This window comes from Coenobita brevimanus, chromosome 97, assembly GCF_032717465.1.
Source record: "Coenobita brevimanus isolate Jiangsu-jjx chromosome 97, ASM3271746v2, whole genome shotgun sequence".
Classification (NCBI taxonomy): Eukaryota; Metazoa; Arthropoda; class Malacostraca; order Decapoda; family Coenobitidae; genus Coenobita; species Coenobita brevimanus.
The window spans coordinates 19236309-19257937 of record NC_137050.1 but is presented as its reverse complement, the minus strand read 5'-3'; positions in this window follow the sequence as shown (position 1 = coordinate 19257937).

Here is a 21629-nt window from a genome sequence, read left to right as displayed (position 1 = left end):
CTGATGAAAACTGTATGATAAATCTTTTCGTATCAAACCGAAGAAACAATATATATATATATATATATATATATATATATATATATATATATATATATTTTTTTTTTTTTTTTTTTTTTTTCAGAAACAAGTAAAATATATAAATCAAGAATGAAATACTGGGAGATACTCCTATTCCAGCCTCAAATGCTAACCATCTCATTTTTCTTACCGACATGACTCGCCTTTACTGCACCAGCCCTCGCCTGAAACACAAAGAAAACTTAATTAGTTACACATGTAGGATTACAACACAAATTTTATTACAGTTTCCTAGTCAAATAAAAGTATGTATGCATACACAATTCTTGGTGTTTCTGGCTACGTATTCTTTAATAGCCGTGTTGTACTAACATTTTATATCACAGTATGTTTTCCATTATATTTATATGACGGTACGTAAAATCGTGCAGTGCTCCACATTTCCTCACCCCCCCCCTTGGGATAGGAGAAGGTTTGGATAATGATGATGTTGATGATGATGATAACGGGGTGATATGGAACCTACTATGGTGACCCTGTTAACTGGAAGAAGAGACGCAAAAGCGACGTCCATCTAGGAACCAAGCCTCCACATTTCTCTCCACGCCTAGCTGTGGCAAGGCGTTATTTACCACAAGGGAACATCGGTTCACCACACGGGATGGCCCTATAGGGGCGGTTGCTTGCCAGCCGTTGACAGGTCTGCTCGGCCAGACCGAGTTACTCTTCTACTACGACTACTACTACTGCTTCTACTACTATTACTACTATTATTACCAATTATACAACGTTTAATATTCTTATTCCAGTTGTTATATACACTTGATAAATAATTTTTGATCTCCTCTCAAACTTATTAGCCTTGCCATCAATCCATTTATTCAGAAGTATACGAATGTGTTTATGTCTGTGTGTCCATTCGCCTGTGCACGCGCTTATACGTGAATCAAAAATTACAGCGTGACCACGTTTATAATATAACCTGATAAAAAAAAACGAAAAATTTATAAAACGTGAAAAATTTACAAAACACGAAAAGAAAGAATCAAAGAACGTACCCCTTCAAACAAATGACTTCTCAAAGAGCAGATAGAAGCAAATCACGACGCTTAAATTACCTGTGGCTCATGTCCCTTGCTTACAGGAATTAAGTACTATCCACTTGACAGTCCCGGGCATCTGACCTCTCCCGTAACAATACCTCCTCCACCACCAACACACGCATACCAAAAGCTGGTGTTTCTGCCGCAAATGCCTGAGCTGTATCAACTTACTGGCTGGCGCTGCAATTACATACCGGTAATCTGGTTCTGGTGTGATAGGCGGCCACCACCTCCCTTCCTCCACCATTCCCCCACCCTCCCTTCACCTTATATTATATTCTGTTCTCTTACCCTCCCCCACGACCGACATAGGAAATGGTGGGGGAAGGGGGAGGCGTTGCGGCACAGAAGAAGCGAAATGGTGAAAAACATGAAAAAAAAATGAAAGAAAAGCATTCAGGACCCGAATGCTAATCGCCCGCAAGATTATACTGTTAGCCAAGTTACAAGCACGGGGGAGGGGGTCGGATGGTGACCCCGGAAGGGGGAGACGGCGGCCGGCACATCCCCCCGGGGGGCTCCGGGGGAGGCAACCCCCAGCACCTCCACATATCACCACTTGGGCGCTAACACCTACCGTCTATACTGAGTACAAGCTACGGTTGTCTCATACAGGACTGATGTACTGGTATTGGCGGGGATGCTGTTACCTGTCGATAGGTCGTCAGGTAGAACAAACACTGGCACACCAATGAGTTACTCTGATTCACTGTTCATCCCCAGCTGTGTTGACTACCGATAGGCTAGCAAACAACGATGGCGCTCTCTCTCTCTCTCTCTCTCTCTCCCTCTCTCTCTCTCTCTCTACTTACTCATATAATTCATTCTCTCTCTCTCTACTTATATAATTCTCTCTCTCTCTCTCTCTCTCTCTCTCTCTCTCTCTCTCCTTACTCATATAATTCACTCTTCCATTCACACAAGCAATTTTCTCCTCTTCCCGCTCAAACATGAAATCCTCTCTCCCTTGCACTCACACATACAGTTTTCTTTCTTTCCCACTAACACTTGAGATCCTCGCTTCCCCTATTCGTTCATCCCTCCTTTACTCTCACATGATTGCCTCCCTTCCTCCTACTCACACATGAAATTCTCTCTACTTTCCTAACACATATAACCCTCTCTCCTTCCTACTCACAAACGACAGCCTCTCTCACTCCCACTCACATATAAAAGCCTCTTTCACTTCTGCTCACATATAAAAGTCTCTCTTCCTCCAACTCACCTAAGAAAGCATCTCTTCCTCCCACTCACCTATGAAAGCCTCTCTTCTTCTCACACACTCATGAAAGCCTCTCTTCCTCCCACCCACTCATGAAAGCCTCTCTTTCTCCCACTCACCTATGAAAGCCTCTCTTCCTCCCACACACACATGACAGCCCCTCTTCCTCCTACTCACACATAAAGGCCTCTCTTCCTTCCACTCACTCATGAAAGAATCTCTCTCTCTCCTACTCACACATGAATGCCTCACTTCTTCCCACACACTCATGAAAGCCTCTCTTCCTCTCACTCACCCATTCATGTAGTCGTATATCTTATTCCCACTCACCAGTGAAACCCTCTCTCCCTTCCACTCTGTCTCCCCCTTCAGAATGCACCCACCTCTATCTCCCTCTCTCCCACACCCACGCAATCATCTCATCCACCCATTCTCACCCATCTCCAGCGTTGCAGGATGACCTTTCAACGGGGCCGAATACCAGTACCTCTCCTTCCACCAGTGACCTATATCCCGGCCCCATCCAGTCTGACCCCACTATACTCCAGTCCTGATCAATAACCACTCTCCACCCATAGCTGGACTTCAGTACAATTTCTTTCTTCACTGAGTAAACTAACATACATAAACACAGACATACTCGTATATCGTGACATTTACAAGTGAATACTTTGTACTACTGTTAATCAGATGGAAGGATGGGGCTGAGAGGTATATGAATGAGGAGGAAGTGCGTGTTGACGAGAGGGCATTATGTTGGCGGAAACAGCCTGCTGGCGGAAGGCAGCGTGACATGGAGACAATACGTTTGTGACCATCCCTTCAGGGAAAAAGGCATCTGGCTGTAAAGTAGTGTGTTCTGCATAATGATTTATAAAATCCAAAGGGAAGTGGAAATTTTGGCAGTATTAGATCGTGATAAAGAATTACGTACGAAACACTAGGAGTCACTTGGGAGTGACTTCACCCGCGCCTCATAAAATAAGGTAAAATATGTGTGATGCTTTGAGTGCATGTTGGGAGCTGCGTTGGGGAGACATGAATATGTCAGCACGAGTCAGAGCTACAAATTAAGCCTAACTGAGCCGCACCAATTTTACTTTGCTGAGGCATAATGAACATAATGAAGTTTGCTGGCAATGGCACTCAGAGGACCTGCAGCTACACTCAGTAATTTATGGACCATATTTACACTGGGGGTCATTATTAACCACAAGGTCATTATTCCAACTCGGTATCTGCGTCGCAAATTCATACACTACCGTGACTGTGGTGAAGAAGTGGGTGAGGGGAAAGTAAGGAGGAGTAAGACTAAGGAAGGAAGGAACAGAGAGAGGAAACCATCGTGGGAAGGAGGGTGGAAGAGAGACTCAGAGGGAGCAAGAGGAACGTGGGAAGGATTAAGGAGGGAGGATGGTGGAAGGAGGGGTGACACAGACGGAAATAGGCTATGCACCACGGAAGAGGAAGAAAGTGGATGACAGAAAACAAATGGGGCAACAGATATGCAGAAAGAAGTGTGCACGAGGAAGATACAAGGAATGAGGAAAAGATGTAAGTGGTGAGGGAGACAGAAGAATAATAGGGAGGAAATAAGGAAGGAAAGGTGGGATAACGAGTGATAAAAGATAAGCAATGAAAATAACGGCAGCTGTAAGTCACAGACGACTGTATATGTAATGCAGCAGCCGGTTTACCAAACCTGGCGCGGGTAGGTAGCCCTACCTAACATGCAAGTGTGTAAGTGTGGATCAATGTGCAGGTGTAAGTGCGGGTCAGTGTACAGGTGTGGTAGCAACGAGGTCAGTGTGAGGGGCAGGTGCACCAACTCCACCACACCAATATTACCAACTGTTTCCACGATACAACCGTTGATTTATTCATTACAGGATTTCCACTCCTCCCCCTTCTCTCCTTCAGTTCTCTTTCAATTTCCCGTTCTCTGCTTCCTAATGTATTACTGCAACCTCTCTCAATTTCCCGTTCTCTGCTTCCTAATATATTCCTGCAACTTCTAACTCTTCTTTTACTTATTCAACAGCTTCACTGTTTCCCAGCACTCTTCTCTCTCCATTCCTCCCTCCTTCCCGCCGTGGCCTAATCTGTCTCTACCACCCTCCACGTTCTGCCACTATCTCTCCCTCACTCCTGAGCTCTTCATCATTCCTGCGGATTTCTGTCTGGCCTCTCCTCTTCAGCTAAAAATGTTTCCATCCTTCCTGTCTTCCCTTATCCGATCTTTTGTTTTACATTATAATAAGGGTTATACCAATTTTCTTCCTTACTTAACCCTCCTAAATACACAATACTCGGATGAATAGTTTGACTGGATAAAAGGTCGGACGAATAGTTTAACTGGATAAAGGACCAATGTTTTTCAAAAGCTGATGAAAAGTTTTCCGGTAATTTTCCGTAACCCGTAACTGTAACAATTATATTACATCAACCAGCCTCGCTCCATCATCATCATCATCACTGATTCATTATCTTTTGCCCATCAGAAAAGTGTCACATGGAGAGCTGGTGGAAGGCATACTGAACTGGCCGGTAATGGAGGTAATGAACTAATGGAAGAGAAAAGAGTGATACAGGACACGGAAAAGAGAGAAAAGGGAGTAAAGTGGAGCAGAGGACGAAGAGGACAGAAAGAATGGATGCTGGACAGAAAACTGTGTGAGGGAAGGTTGACTCAGGGCGGTGTGAAAATAAAATGTATAAGCGGAGTGGAGTAAGACTTAATAATACAAGGGGAGGATGGGAAATTCAGGAAAGTCTAGTAGAGATATCAAATTAACAAGCACGACAGTTAAGTTCATTAACATAATATCTATATCTATATCTATCTATTTAGCTATCTATAGGTATGGATACTGACAGAAAGACATATAAAGATAAATAAGAGAGAGAGAGAGAGACAGACAGACAGACAGACAGACAGCGAATATATATATATATATATATATATATATATATATATATATATATATATATATATATATATATATATATATATATATGTGGAACTATCATACTTCTACACGACCACAAAAATACCCAGTACCAGAATACTGTATGTCCCGGGACCATTACGATCATATTTACGAAGAAACTAAATGGACAGCTTTGGTTCCTGTCTCTAGACACAAAGGGATGGGAAGGTGGAACATACAGCCCAATCCATGTAGAACAGTGAAAGCTGTAGGTTAAGTTTAAAGATACGAAAACGGTGCCGGTAACTATTAATTTCATATTATCTCTTACGGGGCGTAAAGGACAAAAGGCCATGCTACCGTATTCCCTTACAGTTTACAGATTGGTATTCCATATAGGCTATAACAATTAAAGGCAGGACACAGACCTACCTTCATGGCACTACATCACAGGGGAAATATTTAGAAATATGTAACCTGGCAATATCTTCATTCAACAAGCATCAATTCTAGTGAATTACACGTACAGGACTGCTGTCTCGCAAGGAAGGCAACTGCTTTAAATCCTTACCGGCAAAAATATGAGGCAGGTTCAACGACAAGTAAAATTTTATGCAGCACTAACATTTTACTGTGTGTGTGTGTGTGTGTGTGTGTGTGTGTGTGTGTGTGTGTGTGTGTGTGTGTGTGTGTGTGTGTGTGTGTGTGTGTGTGTGTGTGTGTGTGTGTGTGTGTGTGTGTGTGCGAGAGAGAGAGAGAGAGAGAGAGAGAGAGAGAGAGAGAGAGAGCCAGTCGATCCTAGTCAGGAATAATTCCGAAGCTTATTCATGTAAAAATCGAGGAAGCCAGAGGCTGGCGCTGAGGGGGTGGTGGCAGAAACAGAGGGAACAACATTACAGCCAGAGTGCAACAGGAACAGGGTACTGCAATGGAGAAGCACTACAGATATACTCGTATGGAAACAACAGTGCCAGCAGATTTGTGAATGAAAAGGAATATGCGCACAGAAGTAATGGTTACGGGAAATGTATGTACAATGCCTGGATTCTTTGGAGGAAGATATGCTTAGGAGAAAATATTTTGTGTGTGTGTGTGTGTGTGTGTGTGTGTGTGTGTGTGTGTGTGTGTGTGTGTGTGTGTGTGTGTGTGTGTGTGATTAATACGCACGGTGTGGGACAGGGCAACTGAGTGGTAGTAATATTGATGGTACGAAACTAATTACTGGAAAATATTGAGAAAAGGAATACAGAAGAATAATGTTACTGAAGATGGCGTTTTGGTGCTCGGACACCCAAGCTTACACATGACAGGGAAAAAAAATGCCGTTGTGGAAAAATTAATTTCTGCAAAACAATTTTAGTAAAGAGAAATGATAAAAAATATATATATCATTTAAACTGAGCTAATTCAGAGTAATGAGAAAGAAGAAAAATACCGACACTGGGTGGGATGGCGGAAAGAGGAAGAAGGGATGAGGGACAAGGAGAGACGAGGCGAAATGGGATGATAAGGAAGAAATGTAAAAGCCACGCATTTCTTCTGTGGTGAAGTTAACCGCGTGATCCACAACACTCCACATTTTCTCTCCCTCTCCCTTCCATCCTGAGTCCTCTCCCTCTCCCCTCCATCCTGTGTCCTCTCCCTCTCCTCTCCTTGGTGCCGTACTGACAAACATACAATCACCATGAGTTCTATAATCAATACCATTCACATGCATTTCGTAATATGTATACCGGTAACGTGTATCTTACATTTTTTATTATCAGTAACTAATTCGGAATGGTTAAGTCGGAAATTATTCACATGGCACCTGATGTCTATTTCATCACCATTCATTAACAACATCAGCAACTCATATCACACACACACACACACACACACACACACACACACACACACACAACTATCAATCCCGGTATGTAACTCGTGATGGTTTTAGTGTAACATTTTCCTTTACTCATCGATCAAATCTATTGTTATCAGTACTGAAAAAGAAAATACATTTTTCTCATCAACTTTTCTCATAATGACTCATTGGCAATAAACACACACAAAATTTATCTTAAGAGAGAAACTACCTCCAAAGTGGACTGGTGCAAAAATACAAGTAACATTTTACACTAAAGTCGAGGCCTCTTTTGCCTACAAATTACCACCGAGAAATGAACTTACACAACTCCCTGATGAAGTTAAATTATATTCCCCTAACTTTATCACAGTTTACCGTTTTGTCTTTTCCTTATATATATTTTTTTTTAGTCTACTTCAATTATTATACTCCTGTGACAACTGAACCCTTGCTGATATAATAAATATTACGCAAAATTAGATCTAATATCACCTACTGATGTTAATGCGGAATGTTCCTAGACACCATATATATATATATATATATATATATATATATATATATATATATATATATATATATATATATTAGAGAGACAGACAGATAGACAAACAGAGACAACAGACAATCAGACAGACAGACAGTGACAGACAGACAGACAGACAGAAACAGACAGATAGATGATAAATAGAGATACATAGACAGACTGACAGACAGACTGACAGACAGACAGATAAACACAGATACAGTAAAAGTCCTATTATTCGGCAGCTGATTGTTCGGTAGATCCGACATTTCGGCAGTTTTGAAAAATAGTCCCATTTACGAAAATCATTGATTGTTCGGCAGATGTCCGGAATCATCTCGGCAGTCTAGGAAGTGTTATCTGTGGCTTGTAGGCCTAATGTTTCATTACACTTGTGTATGTTCACTAATTTCTATATTTTTATTCAGATTCAGGTATAGTACTGTATTGATTACAATATTGCACAGTATCATACACTACAGTAACCACACCCACCAAATTAGCGAGGGTTACGTTCCAAGCCCCCACGCTAATTCTTGAAATTCTTTCATTCTTGATGCCTTCCTGAAAATGACACCGGTAATTGAGTAGCCCATGAACCACTGACACTGTAATGCATTACCCATAAATAACTGTTGCTTGTTAAATCAGTTTCCCCGTTGTTTTTAGCTGTACGGCTGTGACAGCTCTAGTATTTTTATTCCTCAGCATAATGTCAAGTGGCCACCCCTTACGGGATTATGGCGTCTGGCAATAGATAGATAGATAGATATATAATGGTGGAAGGGACTGTCCTGTTTAACTGAACCTAACCTAGCCGAGTTTAACTGTACCTTATAATTTAACCAAACCTAACCTAACCTAAAGTCAGAAAAATACTTAAAAATAAACTGGAGGAATATGAATTGCTAAGGTCTCTCTGATGAAAGTTAAACGTACATTTAGTGCTCATTCTTTTGTTTGTTTTTGTGCTTAACGTGAAAGAGAGAGCATTGATGCAAACAGTAATATATCCCATTAATCCTTTAATAACCTCCGGCACTGAACAACCTTTTACAGTACCGATGTCAGTGATGTTAAGTTAGTGTGAGCTATAAAGAAAACTGAACAATTATGGGGAGGGAACGAAGGTCTTTGGTATATTTACATGACTACGCTACGATTCCAAGCAGTTAGGCGGTCGGTTAATCTCAGATGTTTTCGCCCATTTGGTAAATACACCGTAACTTTATCAATCTTTCCGTGACTCATAGCGAATCATAGCATGGGTTTAGGAAGCTAAATAACACATTGCTAGGTGAGCCGGACGATTATCTTCCCATCTTTAAGAAAAATAAATTGATTTCAGAAGAATGGAAGAACTTTACGTACTCAGAGAGGGATTTAATATCTTCCATTTTCTTATAAGATGTGAAGATAATCGTCTGGCACACCTAGAAATGTGTTATTTAGCTCCCTAAACCCATGCTATGATTCGCTATGATTGACTGGAGAATTGATAAAGTTACGGTGCATTTACCAAATTGGCGAAAACATCTGAGATTAACTGACCCCCTGACTGCTTGGAATCGTAGCATAGAGTCGTGTAAACAAGTCAGTGACCTTCGTTCCATTCCCATAATTGTTCACAGTTTTTCCATAGCTCACTAACTCGACATCGGTACTTTAAAGGGTTGTTCAATGTCGGAGGATATTAAGGGGTTCATGGAATACATAACTGTTTCCATCAGTACTCTCCTTTCACATGTAAAAAAAAAAAAAAAAAACGAACAAACGAGTGAGTGCTAAATGTATTTTATGACTTTCATCAGAAAGACCTTACCAGTTCAGAGCCCTTTATTTTATGCAATTTTCCGACTATTTTATTTTGTTTGGAAAAAGTACTGTATACAGTACTCACTCCAAACATATTTGTAATAATATAAGTAGTGATGAGTTCACCAATACAAGTGATGTCCTGGGCTGGTAGGTAATATTCCGTATCATTTCGGCCATCCAGGAAGTGTTATCTGACTTGTAGGCCTACTGTGTCATTACCCTTGTATATGTTCACTAATATATATATATATATATATATATATATATATATATATATATATATATATATATATATTTCAGATTCAGGTATAGTACTGTATTGATTGCAGTATTGTACAGTATACAGTACTCTCTCCAAACACAGTTGTAATACCGTACCATAAGTGGTGATAAGTGTTCACCAATATATTTAAGGTACCGAGTGGGTAGGTAGGTTTTTGATTATTCGGCAAATCTAATTTCTCGGTATCATCCTGGTGCCATAGATGCCGAATAATGGGACTTGTACTGTAAACAGTGGAGTCTCTTTTATCCGAAAATCATGGGACTTTCAAAGTTTCGTTTAATCTATTATTTCGGATAAAAGATTCTGTAATAATATGTAGGATACATGGGAACAGTATTGTACTCACCCATCACCCATCTCTGGCGATGTCTAGCCCACCACCACCACCACCATCCTAAAAGCCAATCATCACCACAACACTTAAAACACTGTAGTAACTACGTATGTAACTGCACTTTTGTAACTTTAACAGAAACTGTGAACTTAAATCTTCACTCAAATAAACTTAAATAAACCTTCACCAAAACAGTTACGTAATTCACCATACGCAATTCGAACAAATAAAGTCTTAAACTTAATTTTTTTTTTTCATATTTTCTGTTTCCTTATTCAATCATTTCCACATCATCTCCCACATCATCTAAATCTTCCGAAGTGGTGGATGGGGGCTGGCGCAACCAACGCTTGCTCTAGTGACTAACGGAGCAACCGTAAAGCTAGTGGCGCCAAACAAGCCCGCCGTGTTTGAATTTTCGGATAGATCTCAGATGTTTGCGGTTAATCGAAATGAGAACGTTTTAGTAAAACTTACGGTTAATGGAATATTACGGTTAAAAGAATTTCGGATAAAAGAGACTGTATAGACAGATAGATAAATAGGTAGATAAACAGATACTAGTGCTTGCTTGAAAAAATCTGCAGGACTAACAAACAGCCTTTCCATCACGGCATGTTTGCAAATACCATTATCTTTGTTTCCATAGTTTTTGAGCCCACAATGACCAAATCTGACCAAAAGTCGAAAAAATTATTTTCGCATATTTTCGCTCGTCACGATTTCCGAGAAATTTGCGCTGTCGCGTCACGCGCGAACGCCAAAATATTTGTTTGGTATTTTTCTGACACTCCCTGGACTTACCCCAACCTAATGCAAAAAGAATTAAGTTGATATCTATTAACGTTCTCGTGAAAGAAACGAGCAAACGCAGACAGACATTTTCGTGTGTTGCGATTTCCGACAATTTTGCGCCGTCGAGTCGCGCACGAGCGCGAAAATATTTTTGGTATTTTTTCTGACACACACTGGGCCTTCCCCGAACAAATGCAAATAGAAAAGAGAAGGGGAGAATATCTCAATAAAGCTAAAAATCTGAGAATGTAGTACACAGGAGAGAGTGGAAGGTAATGCATGGAGCGATGTTGGAGGAAATTCAGAAGGAAGATATAAAACAAAAAACAAAAAGGCTTGTAGTGGCAATGACGAGCCGTCGAGGTAAGGGAGACCCTGACTTATGCCTGATGAAGGAGAGAAGATGGGGACACGGGAGGAGAGAGATTGAGTAAAAGGCAAGAAGAAAGACAAGGAGAACTGACAGTAGGAACAGATAACCTTATTTCTGATTTCTACAAATACATATGTAAACTATAATATATATATATATATATATATATATATATATATATATATATATATATATATGTGCGTGTGTGTGTGTGTGTGTGTGTGTGTGTGTATTTACATACACACACACTGAGACTGGTGATATATAAATATATATAAACGAATGAAAAAATGACTCTCTCTCATACCCCTTTTAAATTCTTTGTATGATGCTGTATCTATGTATTTTTTTGACGCTGCCCCTTCACAGGGTGAAGTGTGGGGTGTCCAATAAACTAGCCCCATTGGGGTCAAATCAATCTCTCTCTCTCTCTCTCTCTCTCTCTCTCTCTCTCTCTCTCTCTCTCTCTCGTGCGTATAAACTAACCCGTTGGCCTCACTCTATACTGTGTTCTCTACTTTCTACTGAATCTTTCGCTGGTCAGCACACAGTGAAAGATAGAAAGATGATGGAAGCAGGTGAAGGATGGATATGGTGGACTGAGTAAAAGGAACTCTTTAGAGGAAGCAGTAACTGTGGTACAGGAAGTTTGCTACAGATGAATAAACAAAAAGTTAAACTATGGAAGGCTAACAGGTTGGAAATAGGTAAGAGGAATGCAAGCAAGAAAGATATACCTATATAAGGACAGGAAACTTTGGGCAGAGTAAAGAGGAATACATATATAAATGATATGGAAAATAATATTTCACTTATCCAACCGCTGCAACAAATTTTCTTTAATACTGTATAGCTTAATGTCCCACAGTCGCTCCTGTGTACAGAATTGCAGAAGATATCAAGGCTGTGAATTTGAAACTGGGTATGTTACTTTACAACGTGCTTGAGAGAAAGAGAGGGAGTTTCTTAAATTCAGACACGTGTGGGAAGTAACACAGTCAAATCTGAGACTGGTGATAAAGTTACATGGAGGATAGGAACTGCTCTGACGGCATATTTGGGAGGAAGCGCATGGGAAAGCGATAAGTGTGGTGGTACACGGGGGAAATAGAAACAGATTGGTGCATGGCTGTGGGACCTCGAGAGGAGAGGAGCTCAGAGGGGAGAAAGCTGGATAGTGGGAAAACAGGCGGGAGGGAAAGCTAACAGAAAGAAAGGAATAAAGGGCCTAAGAGGAGAGGGAGGGAAGTGCAGGAAAAAAAGTCAGGAAGGAAAGATAAGAAACCGTGCACAGTGACACAAACAGAGCTATTCCTATGCACTAGAATGTAACTGGGTCATCTGGTGCTGGACATCTCACTCGTCCAGGAAGATAGGCAGGCAGAAGGGTAGAAAGGTGAGAGTCCTGTGGTAGCCAGTCTATGCTCCCTCTCAGTGTCTTTCACTCTACTTTCAATCCCTGCCTCTCCTTTACGTCGTCACAGATTCAGGCCATTACCACCTTTCTCCCCCAATCTCCATCTGATGTCCCCATCTTCTTTCTTCCCTGGACAGTTTGCTCTATCTTGTCCTCCCATCATGGCTGTCCTACGATGCATATTCTCTCTCTCTCTCTCTCTCTCTCTCTCTCTCTCTCTCTCTCTCTCTCTCTCTCTCTCTCTCCTCACCCCAAACGCCAATCCTTCCTCCCTCCTCGTTCCATCGCTCTTCTGCCTCCTTACCTCCTAAATCTCCTTCTCCACATTCTTTCTCCTGCTCCTTCACTCTTCTACATCAGACTTTTCCCTCCTGTACTAACATTCTTTGTTTTCTCCTTCCTTGCACGCTTTCCTCATCTCACTCGTCCACCCTCTTCACCTCCCTTACTCGTTCACCTTCACCCTCCTCACCCTAATTACTCGCCCCTCTTCTCACATTCCTACTCGTCCCGTCCATCTTATTACTTTCCTTACTCGTCCACTCTCCACATCGTTACTCGTTCAACCACTACACTTTCTTTACTCGTCCATCCTTTACTCGTGCACCTTCTGTACTACTCCAACCTCCACACCTTTCTTACTCGTCCACCCTCCACATATGCCTCACTTACCCACACTCCACACCTTCCTACTCGTCCACGTTCCTTACTCATCCACCCTCCTCACCTTCCTTAAACATCCATCCTCCTCCCCTTCCTTACTGATTCCCCCCCTCCCCACCCCGACACCCCCCTTTCACTCCCTCAAACAATGCTTCCTCACCCTAGTTGTTTTGCTCTCCTCCTACCAATTTCCTTCATCCTTTTACTCTACTTCCTTTAGTTAATTTTCTCTCTTTACTGACCTCTTCCTCTCGCTTTGTATTAATTACTTTCTTTCCTTAAATTCAATTCTTTCAGCTCTCTCTCCCGTTTTCCCTTCCTGCCTAGTTTCAGCTGTTCTCTCTCCACTTAGTTACTCTGCGTTCACTCTTATTCCATTCTAAATCAAAACCATGGCACTATTTCCTTTATTGTTTCTATTTAGTTCACACTTTTGGGATCACTCTTTTCTTTTACTCTCACATTTTACTTGCCTCCCAACTTTCTTCTCATTTCTCCTTTCTCTTTCTGCATCCTCATTTTGCTTTCTAACTCTCTCCTTCTCCCGATATCTTCACTCTCCCTCCGATTCTCCTTCCTACTTCCCATTTCCCCGTCAGTCTTTTTCTCCCCGGCCTCTCCTTGATCTCACTTCACTGCTTCTTTTCCACCACTTCCATGACAAAAATGTATGACTCCCAATCTCCATCTCCCTTCCTCCTCCTCCCCACCAACTCGTCCCGTCTCCACCATCTCGCAACTTAAGTTTTCCCGAATTTCTCCACCTACCCTGTTTCCTTCAGTTCCCTGCTTCCTTAACTCTCTTTCCTCAATTTCTCTGCTTCTCCCACTTCCCTCCTGGTCCCTCTCTGCCTCGTACCTGGTCTCCCTGTTTCTCCCATCCTGATCCTCTCCATCTCGCTACTTTTCCTCCATTTCTCTTTTTCTCTCTACCTCCCTCCTCCAACATTCCAATTCCTGGTCTCATCTTACATTTCACATTCCTCTTTCCCATCTCCCTTCCTCATTCCATCTCCCTCGCTCCTTCCCCTTCAGTAACTTTTCTCCTTCATTTCACTATCGCGTCCTTGACTCGATATTCCTCCCTCTCCTTGCATTTCCATTCTCTTCCTCTTCCTCCTCCTCCTCCTCCTCACTTTACTTCCTTATATGCCTCCCGTCGCCCTCTCCAGTTCCTTCCTCTTACCGCTTCTTATTCTCCTTAAATTCCTTTCTCTGCACCATGAACATCTCCCATACCACTCATCACGAACATCTCCCATACCACTCATCACTCAATCTGGCTTCTACCCAACTTCCTGGTTTGCTTTCCTTCTTATCTAACTTTGCATTTCGTGTCTTTTGTCTTCGTCTTGCCCTCCTTTGTTTCATTTACCTCGCCTTTACTTATTTCTCTTATTACTTCACTGCATTTTCCTCCTGTACTCATTTCTTCCCTCTTTTGTTATTTTCTGCTCTCTTTATCCCTGCCTTCTTATCTCCCGGTGTGGCCGCCACGCACTAATCACTCTGACACAGTATTAGAAACCTTACCACACACACATACACACACTTTCAGTTGTTCCCTCAGCCTCAGTGGTCCCGACGCCTTCCAAAGCTGCAACGCATTTCTCCCATAATCCACCTCTAGCCATCCTAGCAATACACTCAATGATTTTGTTCACGGTAAATGACAGTCAAAAAAATTAATAACAAAGATGCACACAATAAGAGAAGAACTTAAGGACTGTTATCTCGGTGACTGAAGTGAGTGACAAACAAATGAAGAAGTAAATGCTTAACATATACACTTTTGGCAAAGGACCTTGACAGTTTCACTAGCAGTATATTCAAACCCGGAAAAGAAAATATTTTATAATTAGATACTCTAAGGTGTGAGGTGGTGGGGTATCAGCAAGTATACTGGCCAGTAGCATCTCTCTCTCTCTCTCTCTCTCTCTCTGTTCCTGTGTGCGTGCGTCCGCGCGAGCGCGACCGTCCGCCCGTCCGTCCGTGTGTGTGTGTGTGTGTGTGTGTGTGTGTGTGTGTGTGTGTGTGTGTGTGTGTGTGTGTGTGTGTGTGTGTGTGTGTGTGTGTGTGTGTGTGTGTGTGTGTGTGTGTGTGTGTGTGTGTGTGTGTGTGTGTGTGCGTTCACGATTAACAAGAGGGATGAAAATGTGAAAAAATACATCATTCAGGAAGGAGAGGAGAAGCAGATGGCAAAAAGAGGAGGAAATGAAAGATCAAAAATACCTACCATTGTAAGGGGCTCCTGGAATAAGGTCAAAGGAGGAAGAAAGGAAAGGAGAACCAGGACCTCAGGTGAATTGATGAAGAGGATTGAGGGACGCTGCAGGGGTGAATAATTGAGTGAGGGAAGATTTGAGAAATAGAAAATTTGGACTGAAGAGACAAGATGGAAGAAAAGGCAGCATTTAACGCTGACGGTAGGGGAATGTCAGACAGGGAGGAAGGAAAGAAGGTGACAGGTGGAGGGAATTATTAGCCAAAGTAAGGAGGGAGGGGGAGAAAGAAGACTGGAGAGGAAAAGGGAAATCAAGGAAAGGAAGATACAGGATGGGCTCAAGCGGTGAGAAAGAAAGGAGCGTGGAGTGACTGGATAGACAGATGGGGCGGTGAAATTTAAGACAAAGACTGAGATAAAAATCATGTCCTGTGGTCGAGGGAGAAATTGCAAGTCTTAACTGATTAGCCTACCTTCTCTTTCCACCCATATAACGCTCATTCTCTTCCACCACTAGCATCACCCCCCCATCACCACCATCCACTGCCACCACCACCATCGCCTTCACCCTACTGTCACTTTCGCCCATCATCCACTTACTGCACTATCACCCTTTGTACACTGACATAACCCCTTATCCCCACGAACATCATAAACCACTGCCACCACTATCATTTCCGTCACTCTACTCCACCATCACTTTCAGCTATCATCACTATCACTGCCGCCTCAGCCCACCATCATCATTATACACTATCGTCAACAGCGCTCACCTCACCACCACGCTCACACACTACCACCACCATCCCCTAAACCCACCAACACCCTGATAGCTAGTTAGCTGTTTATTGACAAAATAAGCATTACACAGCATAAACATTACACAGAACTGACTCTGTACAAAGTATACCTTTCTGTATTAAAATACCACTTACGTTAATATTTTGTCCACTAATAATATATTCTGCAGTTTAGTCGGTTACTATTAATTATGCATAAATTCGCAATACATCATGCACATATTTACAAAGCTCAATTACATGAGTTTTCGTTCATAAGTAAACGTATATTTCTAATATTAAGCATTCTGTATCTATTCCGACAGTTTTCCGTTACAGCACACGATATTAATACATGCTCCTCCGTCTGCACGGAGGCATCATCGCACGGACAAGTTCTAAGTTGGGCTGGTGTATGGCTCCACCTGACTGTCTCCACCTGAAGATTGTTGAGACATCAGTCTGAGACTTGTGAATGCAATTGTCCGTGGAATGCACCTCATGCACAGTCTGTGAAGGGTTAAAGTCGGATACATAGGAACTTAATCTTGTTGCATTTGTAGACTCTTCGCGTACATGATCCGGGATTTTATCTAATGGATCTAGTTCGTCGTTTTGCTAATATGCATTTGAAAGTAATCTGTATCCAGGTGTGTTTTGATCTCTACACATACAAAATATTAAAATAAATGGCTCATCCTGGTCTGTGTGATCTAGCTTTGCCCGTAAAAATGTCTTCCATTGTCTTATGATTAGGTCTTTGACAGGGGTGATGCTCACTTCTAACATGCACAATACTAGTATTTTTCTTTACACCTAGTAAGCACCTGATTAATTTACTGTATTGTCTCTCAATTCCTTTGATATTGTTGGTAAGCCATGATTCAGAACTATATAAAAGAGATGACGTAGCGGCAGCATCGAACACTCTTATACATGTATGACATTTGTGAATGGGCGGCACAAAATGTAGTGAACTCGTTTACGGTTGGTCACTACAAGTTTCATGTAATCCACTCACACTGTGCATTCTCCGGTCTCGGTAATCGACGCCCCGAGGTACAAGTACTGAGTGGTGTAGAATACTCTCACATCACCCACCTTTATTTCTTCTTTATCACGTCTATCTCTGTTAATAACAGAAAACTCTGTCTTCTTTTCATTAATAATCATACCGTAATCATGGCAATAATTTATTAGTACACCCAATTTTATAAGACACATTTCCCTGTTAGTTGCTAAAATTACTGCATCATCCATTAATCACAGTACATTTAAAAAACCTAAAAACCCATTTACTGCAACTGCATTACTAAGCATATGGACCAAGCGACCAATATACAAAGTAAAAAGAATACAACTGTTCGGAGCTCCTTGGCGGACACCAATTGATGGGCTAATCATGGCAAATATCAGAATGCGTTTCGTACATCTATACATTACTTGAATGGTCTTCAACATCCGTTTTCGCGACCTATTTCTTTTAACGCTTCAATCATCCTTATTCTTGGTACACGATCGTATGCCTTTCTGAAATCGACAAAGAGGACATATAGCTTGCCTCTTATAGTACAGCGAAATCACACAACACAAGTAATGTTAGTATTTGTTCTAAGCAACTTCTTTTGCTTTTGATATCCAGCTTGGCACTTACTAATATTGCACCATAACATTAATCCATTAAGAATTAAGGTGTCATAGACTTTTGCGAGTGTGTCCATTGTAGATATTCCACAGTAGTTCTTGCATATAATTTTACTTCCACACTTAAATATCATCACTAATTTACTATAACACCACATAGCTGGATAATGTGCACGCGTAAATACAATATTAAACTGAGTTAGAATGAAGTGAAACAAAAACAAAACAAAAAACAAAAAAAGGAGCATGCTTATAAGACCTGGGCATATACCGCTATAACTTTTATTCTGATTTACACTCCTAACAGCCTGATTTAACTCGTCCACAGAAAATGGATCGTCCAACACTCGGATGTATGGGACATTATTTTCCAAATCCACATCTTCTATATCCGGAATACTTCCAGGATTTAACAAATGTTCAACGTGTTCTTTAAAAAGTTCATTAGGTTGTTTACACTCTTTTACTTCTACATTTCCTTTCCAGTTTATCGAATTCCACAATAATTTACTGTCATTAGCCTGCATTATTCGTATCCACCTTGGCTGAGTTTGATCCTATTGATTCCTAATACTCGGTACCTCCTTCACACCTCTCTCCGCGATGTTAATGATGACATCATAGCCAACAGACACTGCCGAATCTGTATATGAGCATATGGTATTGACCTTGGGAGTAGATGGTTGGTTGTTGCGCGCAACAAACCGTCATGGTATGAGGAACAATTGTGTGAAGTTACCGGTATATCAAAATCTGTCCATGCATGTAGAAGTTACAGAGCGGACACGAAATGGCAGACGTACTGAAGGAACCTCGCAAACCTGTAGTCCCCGACCGGTCTCACCGGCAGGGGACTAACAAACATCGTTGGTGATAAAGGGTTCTGGAAAAGCAAGAATGATCAATACATAGCAGAGAATACAGAACAAAAGTAAAATTTGTGGAGATAAATGTGTAAATGAGGCAATAACACGGTACGAGAAAATAGCACTGAAGTCGAGGGTGCATCTCTTGGCTCATAGCACAATCGTCGTCATCACCATCACCACCACCACCACCACCACCACCACCAGATATCAAATTAACCCCTCAGCATCTCAATTTCCTCCTGCAATTAGTGATCTGCCAACAGTAGGATTTCTTTCTTCCAATTTTCCCCGAACGAAATCGTTTCGGGTCTAATTTGTTTTACCCGGAAGGAAACTCGAGGACGGAAAGGGAGAGAAGATGGGAAACGGAGAATGAAAGTAAAAAAAAGTGCAGGAGATGAATGGAAAATAGGCAAGTGAAAGGAATGCTTAAGGAAAAATTATACTTAATGTGCCCTATGGAGCGATGATGGAGAAGGCTGGAGGAAAATGATGAAGTCACGCAAAGGAAGGTGGGAGGAAGAAGGAACGTCGGAAGAGAACGGAACTGAATAAGGAGTGGGACAAAAATCACGTCATCGCAACGCCACCTCCCTCAGTTTCCCCGCCTCGCCCCACTCATACGTTACTCAAATCTTCCTCAGTTCCTTATAGCCTAGTTTTTATATTTCACTTCAAGCTTACCATTATTTTTTTTTTTTATTCTGGCATCTCAATTTAACCTGTAGTATATTAATCTGTTTCATCCTAATCAACAAATGTCACCTTCAAAAATGCACCGTGTAAAAGAAATGATGTTGACTAAGGAGTTTATATGAACTATTTCTTAATGCCAAGTTATTAGCTTATCTGTCCTATACTTAATCAAGACTGTTGTAAAAATATAACTGTCTTCTATAATTACTGATGATGAACTTAACTCACATTACTATCAAAACTGTTGTATAACTTTCTTCTTTAATACCTAATGATGAATTTATCTCATTTCTAGTGAACTGACATTCTTTTTTCCACATTTCTCCCTCAGTTTACTTCTTCCTCTCGCTTCCTCCTCTGCTTCTCACTCTAGTGAGCTGACTTAAATCATTTCCGTAGTTTTCGCCCAGTTTATTTCTGCCTCTCACTCCCTCTGCTCCTCATTCTCCCCAATTGCATTTCGCTCACTTAACTCGTATACATTTCATTAACTTCATTTCTCCACACCCAATTAACCGTCACCGTATATCAAGCCTCTTCTCATCACCACCTCATTTTCCTCTCGGCTTCATTTCAAGGCCATCCAACTCAGAATAGCCACCGTCCTCCAAAAATATTCTCTCTCTCTCTCTCTCTCTCTCTCTCTCTCTCTCTCTCTCTCTCTCTCATTTGCAGTCCGTTAATTCCTCTCATCCCCTTTCTTTCATTCTTGTTTCCATCTCGCCCTCTAATTTTATTTGCATCTTCGTTCCTGATTAAATTAATTTAACGAGACTTAAGACGAAATGCAACCAGGTTAATGCACCAAGATTTTTTTAGAGGAAAGTTACAGGCCAGAAAATCCACTCCAGGAAATCAAGCGTGTTAGTGTTGGGTGGTATGCGTCTGTGGTGGTGAAACATTTTTTGGTGGTGGAAATATCAATGATTGTGGTAGAGACATGTCAGCAGTAATGAATACCAGTGGTGGTGGAAGATTATATTGAAGATCAAGGAATCATAATATCAGGTGATGAAAAACTAAGGTCAAGATAAAATATATCTTGTTAAATCAATGAGAAAAGAAATCAGAAAAATTTTCATTCGTCCAAATCTACTTATACGTTTGTTGCTCCTGTTGAAATTGAAATGAAGGGAAAATGATAAAGATCGGGCAGAAGAAAAGGAGGAAGATGAGACTATGGTACGACAAACATTATTAATGAAACTGCCACAGGCACAGCGTTTGTCGGATGGATCCGATTGTGTCTGACGTTAGACACTGCCACCCTCTATATGTCTCTAAAATTTCATAAGGGTCCGATGAGAACTGATAGATATATGAATTTCTGAAAATTTGCCCCATGATAAAGACGAGGATTTAACCCCCCACCCAGCCTGGCCGTCCCTCTAAGTCCCCTGACCACTGACAATCCTGGCCATTTTCCAACGCCGCTCTGGCCAATCCATGAAAACCTACAGCTAGATAATTCAGAGATTCCAAGCTTGAACCAGTACCGCTGTGTTTATGGAAACGTCTTACTTTCTGCTGATGAGGCAGTAACTAAGTTGAGCTTGTGTCTCCTGCCTTGTGTCCATCAGTTACCCTCCCATAACCAGAGTTTTACAATGTGGCCACAGATAAACAAGAGCTACGATTGTTTTCCTCCCACCCACCTCTCTCTCTCTCTCTCTATCTTTCTCTCTCTCTCTCTGTTCTGATCTCGGCTACACAGAATTTCTCTCTCTTCTCCAGTTATTCACTGCTCCTTCACCATTCTCTCTTTCCTCACCCGCACCTTCACCCTTGTTGCTCATTGTTCACCTTACCCTCTCTCCCCTCCTCTCGTTCGTAACAAGAGCACCAGAGCCACAGGTCAAGTAGGGTTAAGTAACTCCCCGCGGCCTTTCGTGCCTCCCTTTTCTGGTTAATATGATCTCTGCACTGCCAGTATAATGCAGCTGCAGCCACGAGCTAAAACCAAACGCAAACAATTATGATTATCCTAAACTCACCCGGAGAAGGATTGGCGACAAACTGGTGAGCGAGAGAGGCGAACGCACAATTAAGAAACGGAAAAAACGTGAGGACTGCGGGAGGG